Source organism: Eutrema salsugineum, unplaced genomic scaffold, assembly GCF_000478725.1.
Source record: "Eutrema salsugineum unplaced genomic scaffold, Eutsalg1_0 scaffold_17, whole genome shotgun sequence".
Lineage (NCBI taxonomy): Eukaryota > Viridiplantae > Streptophyta > Magnoliopsida > Brassicales > Brassicaceae > Eutrema > Eutrema salsugineum.
The window spans coordinates 2,940,605-2,947,690 of NW_006256852.1; positions in this window are offsets into that span (position 1 = coordinate 2,940,605).

The following is a 7,086-nucleotide window of genomic DNA, read 5'->3' on the forward strand; positions in this document are numbered from 1 at the left end:
TAAAACTGTTTAATACTTTAAAACACGTCGTTTTGCCATATTTTTTTCTCAATTAATTAAACTAAAACGACGTCGTTTTTGGGTTCTATCCACCGTGGCATCCGACTTGGATTCCGTTTGCTAAGTAACGGATTTGACTAACAGAAAGAAAGTCAATGCACTAATTGGCCATGAAAACATTGTTAAGGTATGTATTTACCACTTTTAACATGTTGAGGTACTGATTACCCTGTCAAAATTGTTTGGGTATTTATTGGTACCAGATTATAGTGTTGAGGTACTAATCGGCCTTTTTCCCGCTAAGAGAGGAGATTAATGTCAACTGTTACAAATTTGAATTTAATTTCATATATTACAGATTGAAAATCAAGTTAATATCCAATCTAAAGAAAATATTTGTTGACTAAGTTAATACAAAACCTCAAGCAAATTTGGCCCAAAAAAGAACTTAGTTGGATCAGGGACTCCACCAAAGCTAAAGTCCGACTCCACGCGCATGAGTGATCAATCTCTCCCTCTCTCCAGTAGACCAAATTGCGGTCATGTCTACGTACCAGTGGCGGAGGCAGGAAAATTATTCATCTGGGTCATAATATATATTTATCAAAAAAAAAACTGTATATAAATTTCATTAAACAAAAATTTACCATTGATAAACATCTCAAAGATGTACTCTACGTTCACTCATATTTTGAAATCGTTTTATTACAATTTCATTTGTGATAGTTTAATCAACTGTTTTTCAATTAAAACAAACTAGACAATAGCTTAAAACTCATCATTAAAATTATTATGTGCGGTCGTCTTCACAAATTTCATTGCAGAAAAATACATTTCAACGCTTGTGGTCGTGGAGGAATCAAACATAGCCACAAGCATCAATGGTGTGTGAATTTTAAATTATTTATAATAAATAATGAAACCACTTAGCCATATCTTAACAGATTTCCAACAAGTTAGGAAAAAAAATAAAAGAGAAAAGACTAAAATAAAACTTGTAAATTACTTGAAAATTAGTTTTACTGTTTTTCCTTCTTAAAAAACATTAATGTGCAGCTCTCTAAATTATATTGAAATTTAGAAAGGATACACAAATTATTTGAGTAAATACTATTTTAACATGAACTCTTATTTATAGTGGAGCTTTCCTTCAATATTATATCATTTGATTGATGTGAGATAACTAAAATTTTGTCATTAACTTTTATTCTATAATTTTTTTGATGGTTATTGGGTCAACATATATTTATTGGACTATATTTCTAAATTTCAGAGAGGTTAATTCTTGTTTTAGGCTTAGAAATAGTTCAATTAATAAAAAATCCAATAACAATTTAATAATTTTTATAGATTTGACCTGGGTCAGTTGACCCACCTCAATACATGCTGGTTCCGCCACTGCTACGTACTAAACTATGCTAAGAGTTCTTCAATATAAATACTAGATGATTTTAAATTAAACTTCCTGTTAAGAAATGATAAAAACTTCTATGTGTTTTTGTCTTCTAAAACTCTCACAATCACTTACACTTTGTTTGATCACTCGTGTGTCATGAACAGAAATGTAGATGACTCATAAAGTTTATCTAGTTCATGATCCAAACCAGTGTTGCTACGTCTGGCCGAGATTTACTCGTAAATCCATTTAAAAGCTTTGGTTACACAAATCTTTAAAGGAACACTCTGTAAATTCATTTAAACATTTATAAATAATTTTATAAAAGTGAACTGTTGGATTGTCAAAGTTTCAAATGTGCTGAAAAACTGATTGTTCCATCTTTAAGGTATCCAAAATTGAGGGTGAACTTCTGACGGTTTGACTTTGAGCTGAAAATCTGGTTTTCTATCCATTTTGCAAAACTTTTTCCTAAGTTTCCTGAAAAGAGTCTTGATACTACAAATACAAGAAAACCATAATAAAAACACTTAAAAGAAATAAAAAGCATTGAAAAAGCATTTAAAAACAATCCATAAAAGTGGTCAAAATACGGTGTTATCAACTCCCCCAGACTTAAAACTTTGTTTGTCCTCAGACAAAGCAAGAACCAAATCAGGTTAAGTGAAAAAAAGGAAATGCACAAATCTCAGAGATATGAACCAATAAACAAGGACTATTGATCGTACAACAATCACAACTTAGTCTAGAAAATTCTCACCAAGACACAAAAGATACTAGTCCACTTTTTCTGTCATGCAAAACTTAAACAATCTAAATCTCAATTCCAGTTAACTAGCTCTCTACATTCATTAAGTGCATAGTGAAAGTCTCATCAAAGACATCATTTAGGGTAGACGGCGTTTGGTATTAAGGGCTATTTAAGTGGTGGAGATAAAGTGTTTCGGGTTACTTGAAGATCTGGAGGATGCAAGATGTTATGCAAAACTGCAAGAGAGAGTGGACCTGTTGATGTCCGAAATTTTCAGTCACTTCTCATCGCCAAATGTTGTTGCATAATCCTTTCTCCTTTGTTGTGAACATCTACTTCCCCGAGACTTAAATCTTTTCCGAGAATCAGAAAGGTGATCGCAAAAACTCCAAATAATAGAACCAAAACTTTCCTCAAAGATTAAATTCGATTCTCCTAGACTCTCTAAGGTTTTTATTTTTTTCCTTTCTTATTTTTTTTTTCTTTTCTATTTTTTATTTATTTTTAAAGGGGAAACAACCTTTTATTAAGAGAGAGAGTCTAAGGGACGAAAAATATACCAATGTTTTGCAGTTTCTCTGAGGCAAACCAAGTTTTCTCTTTTGTTGAATCATTCCGGTGAAATTACGGCTCTCCGTATTCAGTGACTGAAAACTGCGCTGATCCTCTTTCTTTCCGATATTTTTGCACATATGTGCATATAAAGCAATCAAAAAACAAGAATGCATGTGGTTTAAAAGAAGTTGGGTTAGGTGGGAAGCTAGCTAAAGATGCATTCAGGATCAACAATGATTGGTAAAATGGTAAATGAGTCCTGAATGTATGATTCGTTTCCCTATCTAATGCTTCAATGAGAGAATTAAGTCAATGTTAAGTCCATATAAAACAGATCTAGTGTATTCCTTTATTTAAATCGAAATCATTCAAATTCATCTGGGGTACTTCATTTCAAATGTGCTTAACTACCGCCTAGTCTAGTCCTAAATCACGAATCAGCATGTCACTAGGGGATAATCTAAAAGCACATAGTCAATTATCATCAATTTATGTTCACAATTTCCTTTAAAACGTATTTTGTTCTGAAAACAGTTTTGAAAAATTTTAGGGAAAAAGCAAAAAATGTAGATAATGCAAGACTCATGAAAGAAAAGTGGTTAGAAAAGGATGAAATCCTCCCCCATATTAAATCACACTGTCCCCAGTGTCAAATAAATCTAGTTTGGATGAGAGAAATGCATAAATGTATGGAAAAGGTAAGCAAAAGAGAACTTACCTGAATCTGGAATGTTGTCGGGAATGAACCGGATCGATTCGCAAAGATGCGGGAAAATGCGGGAAGATGCGAGAAGATGTTAAATGGTGATGGGAAATGGTGGGGGAGTGGTGGATGAGGTGGAATGAGTCATGGTGAGGTCGAATGGGTGAAGTTGGGTCGAAAGTCGCTTGAACAACCAGTGGCCGCGGTCCGGACTCACACAACCGCATGTGGGACATGTTTGGCCATGGTCACGAGTATGGAACCATGATCAAGGTAGGGTTGGCTGTGGTCCAGACTCATGCGACCGTGGGGGCTTAAATGCGGCCTATTCCTGCTTCTCCTTGGTTCATGCTGGGCTGGGCAGTCGAGAACCTATCCTTCTTTTTGGTTTTTTTTTTTTGTTTTTTTTCTTTGTTTTTTTTGCTTTTTTTATTTATAAGAAACACTTGAAACTAAGTAAAAAAAGATCAATAGAAAAAGAAAGAAAATCCTAAAGAAAAACAATACTTAAATGTGTTGCCTTCCATTAAGCTCTTCTGTTTTAAGTCGTTTAGCTCGACTTGGTGTAGGAAATGGCTTAGTCCGATGAAGACCTTGTCCTAAGAGAAGTCTTTTTCAATCTCTTTTGTTCTGTCTAGCAAGTTCTTCGTCACTCCAAAGTTCTGCTTCAAACACCTCTGTTGCAGAATGTTTTCTTGCTCTGCTGTTAAAAGGAACAACATTAAAGAGGTTGTCCTTGTCGATATTAGCAAATGAGATCTTCCGATTCGGCCAATCCATAATGGCTCCGGCAGTTGGTAAGAAAGACCATCCAAGAATGATCGGATGTGAATCATCTTTGGTCTTGACAATGTAGATATCAACAAGAACAATGTAGTCTCTTATCCTCAAAAGAATGTCATAAGCTACTCCTTTAGGCTTGGCACTGGATTCATCATCTAAGTTGATCCTTGTTCTAGTCCTGCGCAGATGCTTAATACCAGCCTCAAAGCAGTTGCTTTGGACATCATGTTGAGACAAGCTCCAGAATCACAAAGATCATGGTTAAATCTTTCACGTCTAATAGAACAAGAGATAAGAAATTGACCTCTGTCTTCGATTTTATGCAGGGTTCGAACAGGTCTTCCTTGTTTAGCATGAATGAATAAGTCTTCTATCTCAGGAATAGATTCCTTGCTCTCACAGAAGTAATGGCCGATCATGTAGTCTTTGCAGACTCTGGCAAAGGTGATTCCTTCAGGTAAGCTTCGAACCACATCGTTGAACTCATCTAGTTTCTCCTTGCTGATATTGTTGGTGTAATAGCTGCATTCTTCAGGTTTTTGGAGATGAATGGAGTAAATGTCAGTATTAGGAGATGTTATGGGAAAGGATAGACGTCAGACTCTCCCAAAGTAGGTTCGGATATCCTCCTTGGTCTCTTTGTTGTATCTAAAGAAGACTTGCAAACATTTAAGCTTCCAAATATCATCGAAACCTTTATAACTGGGGATTGTCTTCACAAATTTATTTAACTCGATAAGTCTTTCCCAAGAGATTGGTGAGCCTTGTTCTAATGAACTGTCTGGATTGCCTCATTCAATGAATAGACGATATTCTTCGTCTTTAAGGTACTTTCCTTTGTATTCATCTTCATAGGCCAAGGCTATGTCACATTGTAGTACCTCATTTTGATCTTGAGATGTTTCAGAGCTGATGGAGTAAACTGCTTGCTCACACAAAGGGTTCTGGTCAATCCAGGATGTGCATCGGTCGAGCAGTGGTCTGTGTAAATCAAAGGGGACGGATGAGAGTCTGGCCGATGGTTGGCTGCAGTTGGAGAAGACACGACTGATGGTGTGATGACTTGATGTCGAGGGTTGTCAAGTTTTACCCTAATTGAAATCAATAGCCGCAAGTGCACAGCTGATCGATTGTAGTACTTAGGGATCGAATCCACAGGGAAGGAGGATCTTTTCCTGCAAAAAGCCTTTGAAATAAGTTAAAGTAAGGAAGTCTAGAACAAAAACGGTTTAGTGGGGGTTTGGTAGTGTGTTTAAAATGTAAAAACGAAATCTTAAAAGAAAATACGGAAATTAAATGACGTAATAACTAAACTTAACGAAAATGACTAAAAATAATAAAAACGGATATTCTAATGCTTAAATGAAAATGAACTAAAAAGGAAAGACAATATTGAACTAAAGCTTTAAAGAAAATCGGTGTAAAACAATGGAGAAGAAAGTGTTGGGGTTCAGGGAAGTTTTTTCAGGGGTACGAACGATTCAAAACATTGCTAGAGAGTAAAATTGATAAGATCTTAGCTTAAACTTTTCAAACTGGAGTCACAGACGTATGAATACGCCACTGTCGTGATCATAGACAACTATCTCTCTCAACCCTGACCAGTAGGTTTTCACTCTGGCCCTGGAAGAGAAAAGATGCATTATGTTTAAGACTCGTCCTAATTCACAAATCGCCCATAGGTAGGTTTCCACTCCTATGTTTGTTTTGCTCTCCCAAACTAGATCTGATACCTGATGAACACTTTCGTGTCACCAAGCATCTGGATCAGATTATAGTTCATGACGCTACCTTCATGCAGTAAAAACGAATTCAGAAGAAAAAGTTCTAAGATTCGGCTCAAAAGCTCATGGAATCCTCATCGAACATATAAATCCCCATCGAAAATCCCTTAATCCCAACAATAAAACTACTCAGACATAATGAACGAAATCAAAGACATAGTATTAAGAAGTAGAATAGAAATCGAAATTGAAAAAGAAAGAACAAGGGTTCAAGAGAACAAATCTCTCTCTCCCTAAAAGCTAAAGCAAAAACAATAAAAGTATGAAGTAATGATAGATGGTATTCGGTTCTTCTCGTTTAGGGTTCCTAAGACATGTATTTATAGTGCTCAAGAACTCTCTGGACGTCACTTAGGGTTTTTCCAAATGTGGGCTTCAGAAATGGGCTTTTTGGGCTCGGAGGTTGCTGGCCGCGGTCGGGAGTGCTCTGACCGCGGGGAATGTATGGTTTGCCGCGGTCGGGATGCTCCTGACCGCGGGGAATGAGTGTTTGGCCGCGGGTGGAAGTGCTTGCCGGCTGGTTTACAGGACATCTTGCTCTTCGCGTATCTTTTGATTCAACCGTTGGATTGCCAAGCTGTAAAGTGCACTGGAAAGCTGATACTTCCATCTTTAAGGTCTCTAAATTTGAGCTGGATCAGACGGTGAGAAGGCCTTCAATCAGGGGTGAACTTCTGACGGTTTGACTCTGAGCTGAAATATGGTTTCTATCCATTTTGTTAAGCTTTTCCCTAAGTTTCCTGAAAATAGTCTTGGAACTACAAATACTAGAAAAACGTAATAAAAGTACTTAAAAGCAATTAAAAACATAGAAAAAGTATTTCAAAAAGATCCATAAAAGTGGTTAAAATACGGTGTAATCAACTCTCCCAGACTTAAACCTTTGTTTGTCCTCAAACAAAGCAAAAGCCTAAACTGGTTAAGTGAAAACAAAATAGGGAATGCACAAATCTCATAGACATGAACTCCTAAACTAGGACCAAAGATAGTGCATCAATCCACAACTTAGTCTAGAAAATTCTCACCAAAGCACCAGAGATACTAGTCCACTTTTTCCGTCATGCAAAACTTAAACAATTTAAATCTTGATTTCAGTCAACTAGCTCTCTACATT